General features: G+C 44.4%; 2 long non-coding RNA genes across 4 annotated transcripts; one reads left to right on the top strand and one right to left on the bottom strand.

The window, feature by feature from the left end:
• The first annotated feature begins 4,914 nt into the window (after window positions 1-4,914).
• Window positions 4,915-5,598, top strand: LOC132451296 (uncharacterized). The gene is made up of 3 exons (XR_009524036.1): window positions 4,915-5,173; window positions 5,270-5,379; window positions 5,511-5,598. It is a non-coding gene; the product is annotated as an uncharacterized LOC132451296 (long non-coding RNA).
• Window positions 5,599-5,723: 125 nt separating this feature from the next.
• Window positions 5,724-9,575, bottom strand: LOC132451287 (uncharacterized). Of its 3 annotated transcripts, none has more exons than XR_009524032.1 (6): window positions 9,188-9,574; window positions 7,872-8,456; window positions 7,569-7,699; window positions 6,226-6,411; window positions 6,025-6,138; window positions 5,724-5,824 (listed from the first exon to the last, which is right to left on the bottom strand). It is a non-coding gene; the product is annotated as an uncharacterized LOC132451287 (long non-coding RNA). The 3 variants fall into 3 exon arrangements; XR_009524033.1 differs by having other exon boundaries at window positions 6,316-6,411; window positions 9,188-9,572; XR_009524030.1 differs by having other exon boundaries at window positions 6,025-6,411; window positions 9,188-9,575.
• Between the last annotated feature and the right edge of the window lie 10,190 nt (window positions 9,576-19,765).

Below are 19,765 nucleotides of genomic sequence, written 5' to 3'. Positions count from 1 at the left end.
TTTTGAAGTGAAGCTGGATGAGTTTTCGCTAGCTTACTTTCATTTCTAGTTCATCATCATGGATATTCGTAAGTGGTTGAAAAGCCCACCAACAGTCTAATAATCAGTCAGATAATTTCCTGGACCCATCAAAGGTAACCGTAACACCTCTCCTGCTATTAGCTGGAACTGATGTGGCTGAATCTGAATATACTGTGGCTTGTGAGTTCCTGGTTAAGAAAATGAATGACACACCGAAGACGGAAAATGGACAATAGCAAACATCCTTAGCACATTCAACTGTGCACTCCAGGCTATGCCGACTGTTCTCACAGCCTACAGCCGTGCCCTAACTTTAGGAGCTTCCACAGCAATGTGTGAAAAGTCATTTTCCAAGCTGAAAAACGTCTTCTCCGAGCATCGGCGCAGTATGTTGCACAGACGCAAGGCCCAGCTGATTCAGCTTGCTTTTGAAAAGGACCTGACTCACAAGTTTACATCTGAGTGGAAGGATATGTTGATGAGGAGGTTCAGCTCGGAGAAACGCCGCCTCCCGCTGAGGACAGGGAGGGAGGGAGGACAGCGCTGAATCCACTCAAAGTAAGCTACCGTGTGTGTGTGTGTGTGTGTGTGTGTGTGTGTGTGTGTGTGTGTGTGTGTGTGTGTGTGTGTGTGTGTGTGTGTGTGTGTGTGTGTGTGAGATGGCAATGCATATCCCTCTGTTAACTGCTTTTACACCTAATATGTTGTATAGTCCAGTGTTTTATGGATATATATTCATAGCATTGCTTCTATGTAATGTATTGCTTTAAATGACGAGGAATGATGTGATGTTGTAGGGAAGGCTATAGGCTACCGGGTCATATTGCTGTTGGTTATGATTAACGTGATGATTATGTGCTGCGCGAATAGAGGAAATATACGTACTGTAGGCTAATAATAATTGTGCCCCCCTATGCATTTCATATGCCCCCCTTCAGACTCAGGTCTGGCGACGGGTCTGCCTCTGTGTGCTTCGTAGAGGAGTTGGAGTATTGTCAAGGGCACTTTCTAAAAGGAAGCTGTTTGTTAATGTTTATCTTCAGCAACCAATAAATGGACGTCAGAGTTCCCGAGTCTGGACAGAGATCGTGGGTCACGTCTTTCATTAGAAAAAAACACAACGCAGATTCAGCCGGTCACACATGCATAGGGAATTTCGGATGCTTTGCGGCGAGAGAGAGGTTTCGGAAATGGCCATGCTCTCTCCAAGGGTGCACTCACACTAGGCCACCTGGCCGTGGCCCTTGGCCGTTTTCACCATAGATATATATAGAACACTAGATACGTCACGGCAATGTTGAGCTCCGGTCGGCTGACGACCACCGCGGCGGCCATCTTGAATGGGTCAACCCGCTGCCTAGTGCATTACACCTTATGGAAAATTCATGCAAACATGTAGCAAATTTGAGTGGTGATGGCTCAGTGGATGACACTAAAAACATCATAGTTGATATTCCATGTTTGATTTTAAGTGGTAGGCAGATTTTTTTCCTCTATGTTATACCAGGCGCGGCGTCATGGGTGGGCCTGACGGGCCTGGGCCCACCCACTTGTACAACTGGCCCGCCCTAAATGACAGCGTGATTATTTAATTATTTTTCATAATTCAAATTAACATCTACATTAATAATAAAGACTAAAAAAACATCCAGCTAAAAAGGAAAGATCATATTTATTATGTTATTAACATGTGTGAAGTCTGCGCCAGTATTGTTTGTGGTTGTCATAGTAAACTTGCCGCCTTATTACGTCCTGTACAGTTTACGTTTGGCATTATCGAAATCCACAATGGAGCTCATCCGTAATTATTAGCATACAGATACAGATTATTAGCATAGGCCTACAGCATGGCTCGACAGACATCACTTTCCAACTATATCAGGAGAGTTAGAACGGAGTCACCAGATGCTGCCGGACCGGCGACAGCACCTGCACCAGCTAGGCAAGCTGTGGGATTAGCGTGGGAAGAGGGGCCTATTGGCGGGCAAGAAGGAGCAGCCAGCCAGTCAAGCTCCGCTGGTTCATTGGCTCCAGTGGACCTGTCGGCAATAGACGAACCGGCTGCACAGCCGAAACTAAAGAAGTACCCCATCACAGTTTTTGGGCACAAGGACAGGAGCTTCTCATCACACTGGTACAGATTTTTAGAATACAGTGTAAGCATGCCATCAGGATTTACATGTAGTTTAAGTTAAATTATAAATTATTTAACCAAAGTGCGAACACGTTTCATGATTATGATCTTGTGAACTGAAAAACTAGACGTTCCGGATGTTGTTGCTGTTTATATTTGATCGTGAATAACGTTGATACATAGTGGCCCATCCTAAATTACTCTGGCCCATCCGAAATTGAAATCCTGGCGCCGCGCCTGTGTTATACAAGAAACACACTTTTTAACACAGGACATTTAACTTGCCACTGATTATATCTACTATCTGAAATGTTTCTGCTGGACTCAGATTAACATTTTATTTCTCAAAAAGCAAATATCTTATCCATTTAGCTTATAACTCTCAAACCACTCAACACTGCATCACTCTGGACTAGAACCAGCAACCCTCCAGACTGAGATACAACTGGAACTATTGATTGAATTTATTTCAGACATTCAAATACAAATTAAACATGTGAAAAATACAAAACAAAAAGAAAAGGACAAATATTTAATAAATTAACTTCCTGTGTTCCTCATCTTTTTATATATCTATCTATATACAATTTTCTTTATGACACTATATTTGATATTTACAATCCATACATATACAACTTAAATAAAATAAATACTATATATTTTATAATTTACAATATACAATCCATATATCTACATATATATACACATGTCTATTTTTATAATTTGATGTACTATATTTACACTTTATATATATTTTTTATTGATTTATAATCCTAATGTAGTTTGGTACAGTATGTTTACAATTATACATTTAATACTATATATATATATATATATATACACAAATATATGCACACACATATATATACACATATATATACACACACATACACATATATATAACTACACATATACAGAACTATATATATATATATATATAACTATATATATATATATATATATAACTATATATATATATAACTATATCTGTCGTTTTCAAAATCCTTGAAACAGGATGGTTTTTCCGAGAATTTCCTCTCTGCCAGGTAAGCGAGGTTAATTTGGCGATATGATGCAGCCGTATTCGCATAAAGACAGAGACAACCAGCGACAGGAGGAGGGACAGGTGATTGTCGATGCCAAACTGGCTTTCTTGGACATGGCTCCCCAGTGCAAAGACGTCCTCTGTCCCGATTTCCTCTCTGACAAAGTGGCTACAACAACCTCATCAGGGGCTTTCCAGAGTGTTGATGTTGTAAATTCCCTATTAGTTTGTAATATCGTATCGTATAATATATAGCGTTATTTCTATTCAGGCACTTTGGGCAGCCCAGGTAGCGTCGTAGGGTCCTAGAGTTACGAGTTGTACGGGGCCAGAGCCCGTCTACGAAGAGCCTGGGCACTCCCTATACGCCCCATTGTACCGATCTTGGTTGTAGTTCCAGTAGACATCCACTGGGGGTGATCGCGGGCGAGTCCAGAATGAATGGGAGTCAATGGGGCTAGACGGCTAAATATGCCTCTTTCACCTGCTTGTCGTTGAAATATCGCAAATTTTATTGTAGATTCCGCAAGTTCAATATAGATTATAGTTCAAAAGTCAAATGAATGAGCACTTATGTCCTTTCGATTTCTTACAGTTTGGGCCGTTGTTGGCCGTATACGCTAGCATTCTGCTAATGAATGCTGATTGGTCAGGGACGGACTTGCGACTGATTACGACCAGAGACCCTCTTGACGGCATCTGAAGCTGAAGCGCATCGGAAACATTATCTTAAGGAGGACTTTCCGTCAAAGTTAATTTTTGCGTACTGTATTTATATTTTCCTGCAGGCCCTTTTATTTTTTATATAGTTATGTATGGCGAAAGTACATGGGTATAGATGGAATTTCTTCCATTTCTCGTGTTCAATGTTCAATGTGTTGTATACATGGTACGGTATGACCACCTTAAATTATACAGTCAATGTCCCGCTCAATATCATTTCATCTGTCATTGTCCATTTTTCGAAAATAAAGATAGTTAAAAAAAATGCCTAGAAAATGTGCAATGATAAACTGCTCCAACAGTGGAAAGGGATTGTCCTTCTTTTCGTTTCCCAAGGAAAGAAAAAGGTAACGTTCTTGCTTGCTCCTGTATGAATGGTCCTAGGCTTCCTGAGGCTGCACCGGGTAGGGAAAGTTGCGCTGGAGCCCGGGTAAAATCGCACATGGCTTATTCAAGTTGCACGCTAGACATTCTCTAAAGTGTCGAGACTCAAGCACTTAAATTACCTTAACCGATTGTCCCATACAAATCGTTTGTTAACGATTTAACAACTTCAAAATCTGCTATTACTGTAGTTATTTTTTTGTAGGCATTGGGCTAATGACCTTGCACAGAGGGAAAACCATCTACACCACTTGTCATTGATTTCTATGCATTCAGTGATCTTTACAGATGGGTTTGTTTTAAGCCATTGAATATAATTGCTCTGCCCTGCAACACATTATAAGCTACACATGTTTGTTAAATGAGAAGTATGGTCTAGGACACGTTGAAACAGTAACAGTTGTATAACAGTAATTATACAAACATACCAACATTGCAACAGGCAAGTTTATTCAAACATCACACAAGAACACAATAAGAACAGTAACATAGTAAATCATTTAGAAAAAAAAAAGAGAACTGAACATAGGCAGGGAAAAAAGGACAGAGGAACAACAATATAATAAAAGAGGAAGAAGACTTGTCCGTTGCCACAGCATCAAGATCCAACTGTAGAGATCAAGAAAGGAAGAGGCATGAGGAGGAGTACAACAGAACACTGCTCTCTAGGAAATTGTTTACTGATGTAAACTAAGTTGATGCAGTCTTACAATTATGATTCTAATCCAGGTTTCTATTTCAGGAGAAAGAAATGGCTCATAAACATGAGGCGAAGTGACCTCAGACACTCCATGTCACACGAGGAGTTAATGCAGGGGGGCTACGTTGTCTGTGAACTGCATTTTGAGGAATGCTTCCTTAAAAAAGTGAGTTGTGCATATTGGAAGAAATGAGAATTTAAATTAAATATAGTAAAAATTAATAGATTTACTGATACATTGTGCTGTGTGTGCTTCGGATAGCACAATGGAAAGGTGGCACTCACCAGAGATGCCATCCCCACACTGGTGGATTGCGACAACCCGCCACCACTTGCCTCCCCACCTCTTAAAAGGCGAAAAAAAGAAAGAAGGTAACATAACTGAGACCAAGACCAACATACAAATAATTAAGACAGTCCCCTGAAATTACATTTACATACATTACATTGAATGAAATAACTTTAACTGATCCTTTGATATTGACTGATTCAATCCTCAAAAGCTAAGCAGAGTCAATCTGAGGAAGAAGACAGGTATATAGACACAGAGGGAGGGACAGAGAAAAGCACAGAGGAGACAGCAGAAATTATTACGTTAGCGCGTTACGTTAGCGCACGTGTGGGATATTTCTCTGTAAATACGAATTTATTAAATAAGACTACTCAACTTCGACCAGTTTCACAATTTTAAGATTGAACAAAATCTGATTATTAACCTTTTATTTCCTGACAGCCTGGCTTCCTACAGGGAATCATCTCCCAAATGGGAGTCATCGCCGCCACCATGACCCCTGTGGAGAGGATGTGTACGCTCGTCCTGGACGAGATGTCAATCAAAAAACAATTTGATTACGATCGCAAGAACGATGCCATTTATGGTGTATCTGCATCTGGGGCTGCAGCAAAACAAGCGATGGTCGTCATGGCTAGGGGCATTATGGGGAAATGGAAGCAGGCAAGCCATACCTTAGAAAAACATTTGTTATGATATTGCCGTGTATATTCAAACACATTTACCTAAGGCATTTCTTTCAACAGACGGTTGGTTACTTCTTTTCCCCATCTTCAATGCCAGCAGATGATATTGCTACCGTCATTAAGGATGCCATTCGCCACCTACATCATATAGGGCTGACAGTATGTAGTGCGAAGAGTTGTATTATTATTTATTTTTTAAATAGCAGCATTAACAATGAACAAATGAACATTAACTCCAACCTTGTATTGACAACAATGTATTAACCAATTTCAAAGGTGCAGGCAGTAATATGTGACCAGGGAAGCCCTAATGTGAAGGCTGTGCGGAACCTTGGGGCTAGCCTGGACCCTCTGGGAGGTGAGGAGTCCCACTGTATCCTGGTGGGGGTTCAGAGGGTTCCTGTGATTTTTGATGTCCCTCACCTTCTGAAATCAATCAGGAACAACCTGTTCAAACATGCCCTACAGGTAAGCCCAGTAAACAAAGCAATCACAATTGCAAGGACTCATACTGAACATACAAGATATCACAATGATTCACATATGTATGTATTTACATCCTTAGACACAAGGAAAAACGGTTCTTTGGAAGCACATCAGCCAATTCTATGAGCTGGACAAGCTCCACACTATTCGCATGGCCCCGAAGCTTACTGATAAGCACATTCTGCTGCCAGCATTTTCCAAGATGCGTGTCAGTTTGGCTGCACAGGTGTTCAGCCACACTGTCTCTGCTGGTAAATTTTTTCATCTTCTGAAAAACTTTTCTTCAATTACTAACAGCAGATTGTAATGTGACACTGACCATCTATTCAATGGTCGTATCTGTTGTGATCCAGGCATTTCTGCGATGGTAACATTGCAGAGACTGCCAGCAGAGGCAAACGATACAGCTGACTGTGTAGCCAAATTAAATCACCTTTTTGATGTGCTAAATTCCAGGTAACTTTACAAACATACAACTTACTAACTACACCCCATTAACTACGACCTACCTACCTTGACCCCACTAACTACGACTATCTACAACTATACTACTTGCAGATCAGTCAAGGATTCTAACCCCTGGCGACGACCCCTAGGCTCCGGAAACCAGGAGAAGGAGAACTTCCTGAGGGAATGCATCAGCTGGGTGGCAAGCTGGCAGTTCAGGTCAGCCATTTCTTTCTCCTGAAGAAAGAAAAGACAAACAATCTAACTGCACCAAATCAACATCTAGGCTAAGGAACACACTAACAACCCCCCCCCCTCCCCAGATCTCAGCGTAAGCCACCTCCTTCCCAGCACGGAATGTGCCTCTCAATAAAAAGTGTCCTTCTTGTCCACAAGAGGTGCACAGATACAGGAATGAAGTATCTGTGCACCTCAAAATTGAACCAGGACTGCATTGAGGTAGGTCAACACACAATTACTTTGCAAATAAAAAAGTTACCTGTTGAAAACTAGGATTTTGACCACCTGCTTTTTTTTATTTTTTAAGAACCTATTCTCCTTGATTCGGGGCAAAGGGGGGCACAAATACAATCCCAGTGCGAGGGAATTCACCGCTGCACTCAGGGGTTTGAGTGTAGCCAACATTTTACCTGCTCTTTCTGCATCGACTGCATCAAACTGCGAGCTGGATGACGGGACAACCCTCCTAGCCAGTATGTCAGAGGACGCAATCCCCTCCACCTCAACAGCTCCAATGACCTCAATGGCCCTCCCTACCACCCTGACAACAGAGATGGAGGATGAAGAACCAGTGGTATCGGACATTGTGGAAGATCAGGTCAACTCAACAAGACAAAATACTGCATTGACACACCGCTACAGTCATAAATCACATGGAAGACATTCACATACGATCATGCTCATATTCAATGTAACACTGTATATTCTCTTACTTGTAGACTGTTGGCGATTGCATCCAGGAGGAGGGCCTGTTCTACGTTGCTGGCTGGCTTGTCCGGGTCCTTCAAAAGGAGGAAATTGTTCAGGCCTGTCCACACTGTGAGGTGCTGTTGTTGGGTGCCAGACATCAGGACCACAGCTACGCCACAAGTGAGGACCACCCCTTCCTGGAGGCAAAAAAATACACGGCAACGGCAAACCTAATGAGGCCTTCGGAAGGGTTTTTCGCTGCCATCCAGCTTTTGGAGAGGGAATTTGGACGGAACATCGACGCTTTCTGGCCTCTCACCCAGATCACCAAAAAAATGGAGAGGGCTCTGGGCAGTCTGGGGGTGTTCAAAAGCCTCTTCAGCTCACACCCTGAGCATGCAATTCTATTGGAGACAATAGCAATAAAAAAATTTGTGATGTGCAGGCTCGGGGGGGAAATCCGTGAGAGGAACAGGAGGCTGAGCAAACAGCAAACGGCCAAAGCAGCTCAGAGAAAGCTGTCCACCTTCACGGCCTGAATGGAGCTGGAGGATCGTTGCTGTGTCTGGCTGTGGAGGGAGCTAGATGGAGCGGTCTTCAAATTATTCCTGTGGAGAATATAATAATAATAAAAGGATTAAAAAAATGTAAAACAATTAAAAATTTAATATATATCTTTTAGTAAAGTAAATAAATACGTTTTGGAATACGCTATAAATATAAATGATCATTTGAGGTTTTTCTTTTACTACATGCAACGATTGTTGTTTATTAATTTATCCTTTAACATTGCTCTACAAAAGAAAATCAAACTTCAATTAATGTGCCCCTGCATTTTAACTGAGTCAAGTAGGTATACGCTTTGACCAGAGAAAAATCAATAACTTAATGATCGTACGCTCCGTCTTCTTTTCAGTCATCATTATTTCTTTTCTACAGGATAATTCGCATGGGACGACAGGTGGAGACATACAACAACTTCATTTTTGTGGTGTTTATCGCCCAAATTTGCCCTCGAGAAGAACAACCAGTAGTTCGACCTATAGGTTAGCAGCTACTACTACTGGTGCAGCAAGAGGCAAGAGGCCTACTGTATTTAGGTGATGATATTTAGCTGGCTCAGCTAACCCCTAATTTTACAAAATGGCTCGAAATAACTTTATATTAAGTTTAAATGAAAAAAATATGCATTTTATTTCACACCTGGGATGCTATGTAGCACACACCAGGGTCATCAAAATGTATTAAGTATCACGCCTGGCTTCAGAAAATGGGTTACATATAATACCAAAAGTACGATATCATCATTACATTGATATATTAATTAAAAAATATATACCGTTCTTTTACTTTTCAATAGCCACCATAAATTGGCTAGGCTACATAGCCGATAATCAACCGACAGCCAGCATCCAGTCAGCTGATATCAGCTAGCACTAGATAGAAAAAAAACACTCTGTAAGTAACATACATATGTGAAACATTCGCCCATTTGTTGTTTTGACATTAACTCACTAAAACTCTAACAAGTGCATTAAGCAAAAAAAAAAGCCTTACCTCCACGTGGCGGGGAAAAAGGAAGTGCCGAAGTGATTCAGAAACTGCCGTAAAGCAGTACCTCTGACAGTGTGACGTCATCGCATTTTTTGAACACCTTTTTAGAACAGATACGTGACCTTAAAAAATGCAATATTCAGCTGAGTTTATTATTTTAGCCCCACCCTTTGATAGCAACTTTCAAATTACTTGACAAAAAATTACATCGTGAGAAAAGTGGATTCTGAGGGTAAAACCCCGTTGGCTCCCATTCATTCTGGACTCGCCTACGAGCGCCCCGCGTGGTCAAAGATTATTACTGCAACCAGTCCAGAAACCCGGAAATAACCCGCGAGTGCCAGTTCTCCTCATATTAGACATTCTCTGACGGGGCTGCGCCAGAGCTCGTTGCGCGCGACTGCTTAACACGCCATGACAGAGAATGCGTTCGTGAAGAGTGAGTAATATTGAACTACGTGTATCTACGTAATATAAATGTTATATACATTCCGTAACTCGGTTCCTTATAGTAGCCGTGATTTGTGGTTCTGTTACTGTGTTGATTGATTTACTCACGAATTGGGTAGCTAGTGTATTAGCCTGCACCTTGTGTAGCACGTGTGCGTCACGCTGCCGCACCATGTCGGCCGTTATATTGCACTAGGCTATTGCATTATTGTGTTAACGTGTGCATGTGGCAGCTATTTATGCCAGTTATGTTTAGATAGCATTTATGAGATGTTAGTACTAGAGCCCGGTGTTTTAGTAGGTAAATCTAGTAATAACTATTTGTCTATTTCTTATTCTGTCTTACAGAAAAACCATTCCTACATCATTCATTTATTCATACATCTGTTCATCCATTCCGTCATTCATTTGGTTGCTTATTGAAGCCATCATTGATGTCATTCGTCTGCAAGAGATATAAACATCCTGAACTGTTCCCTGTGTATGCGTCTACTCTCTGACCGGAGTTACCGTCCTGGATAAAGTGATCCAAGCAAACACACACGTACATTCTACAATAGTTGACGAATGGCCCTCTCCGCAGCTCTCACCACCTTCAAAAAGAGAATTAGAAAATGTTAAAGCTGTGACTGTATGAGGATGGGTTGGGCTGTTGGTCATCGTTGGGCAGCATGCTAGCTGTGTGTACAGAGGAGCTGATGGATGTTTTTACTGACCTTTACAGTTCCTTTTGAAGGAATCTATGGAAGCATATATGTAGCAAAATTCAAATGGCAATGCAATTTGCAATTTGCAATTCAATAAGTAATTACGTTATGCAATTGACAATGCATTATGCAATTTCATAATGTAATTTGTAAATACGTTATTCAAAGTGTATTTTAATATGCAAAGTGACAATGCAATCCTCAATTACATTTGCAAAAGTTATAACAATAAAAATACAATAACATTTTGTCAAATTCTTTGAGTTCCTTTATTCAAATTGAAAAGCTATAGCGTCCCCGTGATTGCAATCCACTTCGCCACGCTCCGTGTGTTGCGATATTCAAATGACATTTCAATCCGCAAAACGGAATCCAAAACGGAATCCAAAGAGGAAATCCAAAGAGGAATCCAAAGAGGAATCCAAAAAGTCAATATGCAAAGTGGCAAACGTATCAGCCACCAGCGGGAACTACGTCACTTTCTATTGTGTCAGACTGTTTTATGTGTGGGGGGAGGGAGTTCCAGAGCCTGGGTGCTGAACAGCTGAATGACCGGGCACCCATTCGTAATGAGTCGTGATGTGGGGATACATAGTAGTCCAGCAGAGGTTGACCGGAGGGAGCGGGAGGGAGTGTATTCTTGGAGGAGGTCCCAGAGGTAACTGGGGGCTAGGTTCTGGAGAGCTTTGTAGGTGAGGAGTGGGTGGAGACGGTGGGTCTCCCGACCCTATGTTTCGCACCCAGTGCCTGTAGCACTTTGGAAATCTTTGTGTTTACCACACTGGCGTCAAAACGTACCCGTGAGGATAAGTCGTCTATCCTATCTCCCAGAACACGCACTCTATCTACTGCATCTGTGTCTTCAACACGATTGTTCTCCACATCATCGGCCAAACTTCGGAGCGTATCAATAATCTCCATTGGTGACCATGGACCTGACACATACGAACTAGAAGTGAACAAGGAAATTACGAGCAAGTGATGTAGTTCCCGCCCAGACGCTGATTGGCTGATAGTTTGCCACTTTGCATATTGACTTTTTGGATTCCTCTTTGGATTCCTCTTTGGATTCCGTTTTGGATTCCGTTTTGAAATGTCATTTGAATATCGCAACACACGGAGCGTGGCGAAGTGGATTGCAATCACGGGGACGCTATAGCTTTTCAATTTGTATAAAGGAACTCAAAGAATTTGACAAAATGTTATTCTATTTGTATTGTTAGAACTTTTGCAAATTTAATTGAGGATTGCATTGTCACTTTGCATTTTAAAATACACTTTGAATAACGTATTTACAAATTACATTATAAAATTGCATAATGCATTGTCAAATGCATAATGTAATTCCAAATTGCATTGCCATTTGAATTTTGCTACATATATGCTTCCATAGGAATCATCAGCCCACCGTTATTACGAAGTTCCAGCAGATGGTAGCTCTGGTCAAATGGGACAGCTACAGCATCTGTCACCAGGCTGGCACGGCACACATCACAGGACAGGCTGCGAAAAATACACCGGACAACGAACCCAGCAATGTAGACCAGTGCGTTGTCTACTAGACCACCAAAGCGAGTCGGGAGGTAGCTGTGGTCCCCTACAAGGGCAGAAATGTTCAGGAATGGAGAAACCAGCTCTTCAGCAGTGGCGGCATCTGCAGAGGACATCTCAGCAGCGGAAAGGGAGACTCTGGTGTAGTGCTCAGCTGACAGGGTGACAGTGGCATCCTGTCCTCTCACGTTGCCAGAATCCACAGGCTTGACACCACATCTATACATGAGCTTGCGGAAGATACCCTGGAACTGTCCAGCAGTTGGGTTGTTATTCCAGCCTCCTAATGAGAAACAAACAGCAGCATACAACCCTTTAAGATATTTAAATCGTGTCGTGTAAATCGTGTTTTCCTTATATGAATAGAGGAGACATGAGTGGTAGAGTAGGAAGGATATCAAACCCAACACAGGGCTACTTAACATTGAGGCTATTAACTTATTCCATAGTTATAGTAGACCACACACAAAAACGCCACAAAGGGATATGACCTATTGTCTTGCTCCCTTTTATTTTTTTAATATTTAGATTTGACCATTCTCTGTAAACCCCAGAGATGGTTGTGAGTGAAATAAGAGATAACAAGAAATTGAACCGCTGTACGAGTGTATGTGTTGTGTGTATGTATATATGCTAGCTGCTGGAACACCTACATTTCCCTGCTGGGATGAATAAGATAATATCTTATCTTATCTTATCTTATATATCAAACCTGATGCTCTGATAGAATTGAAGAGAAGCTCCAAATGATCCTGGCTGAAGCGGTAGGTCAGGACATATTGTTGCTCTTCCAGGAGTTGAGGAATCATCCCCATCAGAGTATCAATGTTTATAACGAACCCCATGACAGACAGGCACCTTAAATTTCCAAAATGTTTTGTAGAACTGATCATAGCAGACATGCTGGAGACTACATTAACTTTAAATTATCAACATTGCTCATATTACCAACCCCACCTACAAAAATACAGAACTTCTTTTAAACCTGATGCAGAACAGCATATCATGAACTCCGTGCAAAACAGCACATTGTGAACTCTGTGCATAATAGCATATCATGAACATAAATGAGACGTTCGCTGTTGTGCAATGAAATTCTTCCTTTGTTTCCACAGACTGAATGCCAAGATTTTTTTTACAAGATAGATAGAACAAATAATACATTTAAGTTAAAATAAATAAATAAATAAATAAATAAAACGGAATGGTGCAAATCCAAGAAAGCCAAAGTGCGTGAGCAAAATGTAAACAGCTGCGGCAGTCCTGAGGTAGAATACTCCTTAACAACAGACTCCTATCTGTTGTTAAGGAGTCTGAGGGCAGTGGGGAAGAAAGAGTTCTTTAGTCTTGAAGTTTTGGACTTCATACTTCTATACCTCCGTCCTGAGGGTAGAAGTGTAAACAGTCCATGCTGGGGGTGGGTGGGGTCCTTGAGTATGGTGGCAGCTCTCCTGTGGACTCTGCAGTGGTAAATGCTCTGCAGAGAGGGCAGTGGGGTTCTGATGATCCTCTCTGCAGTCTTTACCACTCTCTGCAGTCGTCTGCGGTCCAAAGCGGAAGTGCTGCCGTACCAGACGGTGATACAGCCGGTCAAGATGCTCTCAACAATGCAGCTGTAGAAGTTTCTGAGGATCTCAGGCGACATGCCAAACTTCCTCAGCCTCCTCAGGAAGTACAGCCGCTGTTGGGATTTCTTAACCAGCTGTGTGGTGTTGAGTGTCCAAGTGAGGTCGTCGCTGATGTGGACGCCGAGGTACTTGAAGCTGCTCACCCTCTCTACTTCAAGCTCCCCGATGAACAGTGGCCGATGAGGACTCCTTTTCTTCCTCAAGTCCACTATCATCTCTTTGGTCTTGTCCTTGTTGAGGGTGAGGTTATTGTCCTCACACCATGACACCAGACTGGCCACCTCCCTCCTGTAGGCCGCTTCGTCCCCGCCCGTGATGCGTCCTATCACTGCGGTGTCGTCCGCAAACTTCAGGATGGTGTTGTCTATGTGGGAGGCGACACAGTCATGAGTGAACAGGGTGTAGAGGATTGGGCTGAGCACGCAGCCCTGTGGCGTGCCAATGTTTGTGATGATGCTGGCTGAAGTCCTATTTCCAATCCTGACAGATTGGGGCCTGCCAGTCAGAAAGTCCTGGAGCCAGTCACAGATGGTGGGGTGCAGACCTAATGTAGACAGTTTGTCTGTGAGTTTGTGGGGGATGACTGTATTGAAGGCGGAGCTGTAATCCACAAAGAGCGTCCTGATGTAGGAGTCTTTATTTTCCAGATGGGAGAGGGAATAGTGGAGAACAGCAGCGACAGCATCAGAGGTGGACCTGTTGGGCCGGTAGGCATATTGCAGGGGGTCCAGGGTGTCTGGTATTCTGCTCTGAATGTGGGTCAGCACCACTCTCTCAAAGCACTTCGTAATGATTGGAGTGAGTGCTATTGGTCTGTAGTCGTTCAGGCAGCTTGGTGGGCTCTTCTTTGGAACAGGGATGATGGTTGTGGTCTTGAAACAGGAGGGAACTGTGCAAAGGCTGATGGAAAGGTTGAAGATGGATGTGAGAACATCAGCCAGCTCGTTGGCGCATGCTCTGAGAGCTCGCCCAGGGATGTTATCTGGTCCGGCTGCCTTGCGAGGGTTGATGTTCCTCAGGACTCTGTGTACCTGTCCTGATGAGACGGTTGGTGGGGGGGAGAGGGGGAGGGTGCTCCTGGTGTGTGAGGGCCTCCTCTCTGTGGTGGGGCTGGAGGTCTCGAAGCGGGTGTAGAAGGTGTTGAGCTCATCCGGCAAGCTGTCTGTGGAGCTGATGGTGCTGGTGGTGGTCCTGTAGTCAGTGATGTGCTGCAGGCCTTGCCACATCCGCCCGGAGTCAGCAGTGGAATAGAAGCCATCCAGCTTCACTCGGTACTGCCTTTTGGCTGCTCTGATGGCTTTTTCCAGAGCATACTTCGCAGCTTTGTACTCCGTCTCATTGCCTGATTTAAATGCAATAGAGTGAGCACGCAGCATGTGGCGTACCTGACTGTTAATCCAGGGCTTCTGGTTGGGAAACCTCTTGACTTGTATGGTGGGCACGATGTTGTCAACACAAGTGCTAATATACCCAGTCACATACTCAGCATAGTCCTGTATGCTGACAGAAGAGTCCTCCAGTGTGGCTGCAACTTTAAACACATCCCAGTCTGTCTGAGCAAAACAGTCCTGCAGGATGCTCTCAGTGTCTGGTGTCCAGAGTTTGACTTGTTTAGTCACAAGGTTTGTCTGTTTCAGCCTTTGTCTGTATGCAGGATACAGGAACTAAGAGATGTGGTCTGAGTGCCCGAAGTGGGGGCGGGGTGCGGCCCTGTAGGCACCACGTATGCTGCTGTAAACATGATCCAGTGTGTTCTTATCACGGGTGGGAATATCCACATGTTGGAAAAATTTGGGGAATACAGTCTTTAAGTTGCAGTGGTTAAAGTCGCCAGCGGCGATGAACGCAGCATCAGGATGAGCTGTCTCGTGCGCGCTGATGACGTCATAGAGTTCGCTGAGCGCTGCCGTGGAGTTGGCGCGTGGGGGGATGTAAATAGCAGCCAAAAACACAGCAGTAAATTCCCTTGGTAGATCGTAGGGACGGCATCTCAACAGTAAAAACTCCACATCTGGCGAACAATGCTTATGCACAGTCCGTACATCTCCACACCACGAGTTGTTGATAAACACACACACTCCTCCCCCTTTGACTTTACCGGAGGCTGCAGTCCGGTCTGCTCGGTGTACGGAGTGAGTCTGTAGCTGAAAGGCGCAGTCGGAGACTTTGTCTGAGAGCCAGGTCTCGTGAAGATTAGAGCGCAACACTCTCTTACTTCCCGATGAGTTGTAATCCTGGCCCTTAGCTCGTCCAGCTTGTTTTCCAGAGACCGCACGTTAGCTAGCAGGAGGCTGGGTAGCGGTGGTCGGCTAGCGCAGGCTTTTAGCCTAGCATGAAGCCCCCCCCTCTTGCCCCGCTTGTGTCGGCGTCTCCGACGCGCTATCCTGGGGTCAGCTAGCTCGCTTGAGCCTGGTGATTCGGGGTCTTCCCGGGATTGATGGTGGTTGTGATGGTGGTTGCCGCGGTAACGGATAATGTTTTGTAGCTCCAGAATCACTTTTATTACATCTTATTGCACAGTACACAAGAGTAAAAATCTTAGGCTTGGTTCCTCAACATTCACATAGCAGCAACAGTAAAAGATAAAATAAATAAGAATAAGAAACCATATGAAAAGGAACAAAGTAAAAATAAATAAATAAGTAAGTAGCAGCATCAATAATAATACTAAAAAGTAATGAGGTGTAATAAAGTATGAAGTGTAGTGTGTTCAAGTGTCAAGTGTCAACAACAGTCTGTTGTTGTGGTGTGCGTGTGGATGGTTGGGGGGTAGTGTGTTTTTCCAGGAGTCTGACTGCTTGGGGGAAAAAACTGCTTGTCATCCTATGGGTTTTGGCCCTTAGGCTTTGGTACCGCCTCCCTGACGGCAGTAGCTCAAACAGTTTCTGGTTGGGGTGGCTGGGGTCCCCAATGATTGGGAGGGCCTTCCTGACACACCGGGCCTTGTAGGTTTCCTGGATGGAGGGAAGCTCACATCCGCTGATCCTCTCAGCTGTCCGCACTACCCTTTGCAGCATTTTGCGGCTTTGGGCAGTGCAGTTCCCGTACCAGGCAGTGATGCATCCAGTCAATATGCTCTCCGTTGTGCCTCTGAAGAAGGCCCCCAGGATCTTGGGCCCCACGCCAAACTTTTTCAGACGCCTAAGGTGAAATAGGCGCCGCTGTGCTTTTTTCACCACCTGGTTGGTGTGCTCCTCCCAGGTGAGGTCTCTGGTGATGTGGACTCCCAGGAACTTAATGCTGTGTACCCTCTCCACAGCAGACCCATTGATGGGGAGATGGGGTGTTGAAACTGTCTCTTCCTTCTGAAGTCCACTACGAGCTCCTTGGTTTTATCGGTATTGAGAATGAGGTTGTTGTCCTGGCTGTACTGAGCCAGACAGTCGACCTCGCTCCTATAGGCCGTCTCATCACCATCAGTGATCAGGCCCATGACTGTCGTGTCATTGGCGAACTTGATCACTGCATTGGATCCGTGTGTAGCCACGCAGTCGTGGGTGTATAGGGAGTAGAGGAGGGGGCTTAGGACACAGCCCTGGGGGGCTCCTGTGCTGATGGTCAGAGGGGCGGAGATCTTAGGACCCATCTTCACCACCTGTTTTCGATCCGTCAGGAAGTCAAGGATCCAGTTGCATAGGCTGTGATCAATGCCTAGGTCCCTGAGCTTCCTGTCGAGTCTGGAGGGGACTATTGTGTTGAATGCCGAACTATAATCAACAAACAGCATCCTCACATAGGTGTTCCTCTTGTCGAGGTGGGCGAGGGCTAAGTGGAGTGCTGTGGCAATGGCGTCATCTGTCGATCTGTTCTTCCGATAGGCAAATTGGTAGGGGTCCAGGGCTGGTGGCAGCATTCTGCAGATCAGCACCTTGATGAGCTTTTCAAAGCATTTGCTCACTATGGGGGTGAGAGCAACAGGGCGCCAGTCGTTTGGGCATGTTACCTTGCTCTTCTTTTGTACAGGAATGATTACTGATGACTTGAAGCAGGCTGGCACTATGCCCGTGGAGAGGGAGAGGTTGAAAATGTTTGTGAATACACCAGCCAGCTGGTCCGCACATACTTTGAACACCCGGCCAGGTAACCCATCTGACCCGGCCGCTTTTCGGATGTTGATGCGTTTGAACACCACACGTACATCCTCTTCTGTGATGACAAGAGCGCTGGCTGTATTATCTGCGTCCTCTGAGTAGGTTCTCTCTAGGAGACTGGTTTGGCTCACTTCAAAGCGGGCGTAGAAACTGTTCAGCTCTTCAGGTAAAGAGAGAAGTATCAGCTGTGCAGCTAGAGGTCTCTTTGAAATCAGTGATGGTGTGTAGTCCCTTCCACATTCTGCGTGGGTCATTGCTGCTCAGCTGTGCCTCTATTTTCTTGCCATAATCCCTCTTTGCTGCTTTGATCACTTTTCTTAGGTTATACCGGGCAGCTTTAATTTCAGTTGTATCTCCCGTTTTGAATGCTGTTTTCCTAATAGTAAGTGCTGTATTAACATCAAAATTAATCCATGGTTTCCTGTTTGGATATACATGGACTGTTTTTGTGGGCACTACTTCTTCTATCACCTTTCCAATGAGACCCAGCGCTCCTTCCGCGATCTTGTTGACGTCACCACTGTTCTCTGCGAACTCAGTCATGGAATCAAAGCAGTCCTGGAGGATAGCGTCTGATTCGTCAGACCAGCATCGACTTGTGCGCGTGATTGGTGGAGACGTTTTCAGCCTGTGCTTGTAGGCGGGCACAAGGAGAATGGAAGAGTGGTCTGATTTGCCGAACGGGGGGCGGAGGAGGGGTTTGTATGCATTGCGGAATTGAGTGTAGGCATGATCCAAGCATCTTCCGCCTCTCGTGTTTACAGTTATGTGTTGATAGAATTTTGGCAAAACTTTCTTCAGCGACGCTCTGTTAAAGTCTCCAACCACTATTAGAGCGGCCTCTGGGTGTCTGTTTTCTATTTTGCTGATGGTTACGTACAGTTCCTTGAGTGCGACGTTTGTGTCAGCTTGTGGTGGAATATAAACTGCTATGCATATGACAGCAGTAAAGTCTCTCGGAAGCCAGTGTGGGCGGCAGAGCAGGACTAGGTATTCGAGGTCCAGGGAGCAGAATGACTTGAGTGAGTGAACACTTACCGGTTTACACCAGGCTTTGTTCACCATGAAGCATACACCTCCGCCTTTACTTTTCCCCGAAAGTTCTCTTGACCTGTCCGCACGATGTACAGAGAAGCCCATGGGAGAGATTTCGTAGTCCGCGATATGTTCACCCAGCCACGTCTCTGTTAGACAGATGATATGGCAGTCCCTTGTTTCCTGTTGGAAGGTAATCCTTGCTCTCAGCTCGTCCAGTTTGTTTTCTATGGATTGCACGTTGGCTAGCTGCCGTCTGAGTCGGACGAGCAGGCCAGCCCGTCGCCCACGTCTCCGGCGTCTCCGACGCGGTAGTAGGGCCGTTGTTAGGCATTTGTTTACGTTTGCCAGCTGGGGTTCCCAGTAGAAAAACTGGTTGACCGTGAATAATCTCTGAATCTCTTATGTTCAACAGTGTCTCTCGGTCATATGTAATACAGCCCGCAACTTTACAGGGTAAAATCACGCATAAAAACACTAAAATAAGTAAAATACTGCTATGTTGTTGAGGAGTCCGTCGCTCGCTCGCCTTAACCGGCGCCGCCACCATGACAAACAAACGTTTTGGTGGGAAAAGCGCAAGACGCTTACGCTTCTTTAAACATTGAGGATGTCAAGGACTATGAAAAAGTGAAAGGCGCCATTCTAAGAACTTATGAGCTCGTTCCTGAGGCGTACCGCCAGCGTTTTTGAGGCCTCAGTAAGCTGGATGAACAAACTTATGTTGAGTTTGCAAGAGAAAAGGAGATCAGTTTTAGTTCTTGGTGCAGGTCACAGAAGGCGGAAACTAAGGAGGATCTTAGACAATTAGTTCTGCTGGAGGACTTTAAAAATTGTCTGCCTGTTGCTGTGTGTACTTATCTCAATCAACAAGAAGTGTCCACTCTTGATGAGGCTGCTG

Source organism: Gadus macrocephalus, chromosome 2 (assembly GCF_031168955.1).
Source record: "Gadus macrocephalus chromosome 2, ASM3116895v1".
Lineage (NCBI taxonomy): Eukaryota > Metazoa > Chordata > Actinopteri > Gadiformes > Gadidae > Gadus > Gadus macrocephalus.
The sequence above is the reverse complement of the archived record's forward strand: the minus strand, read 5'-3'. Positions and strand labels throughout refer to the sequence as shown.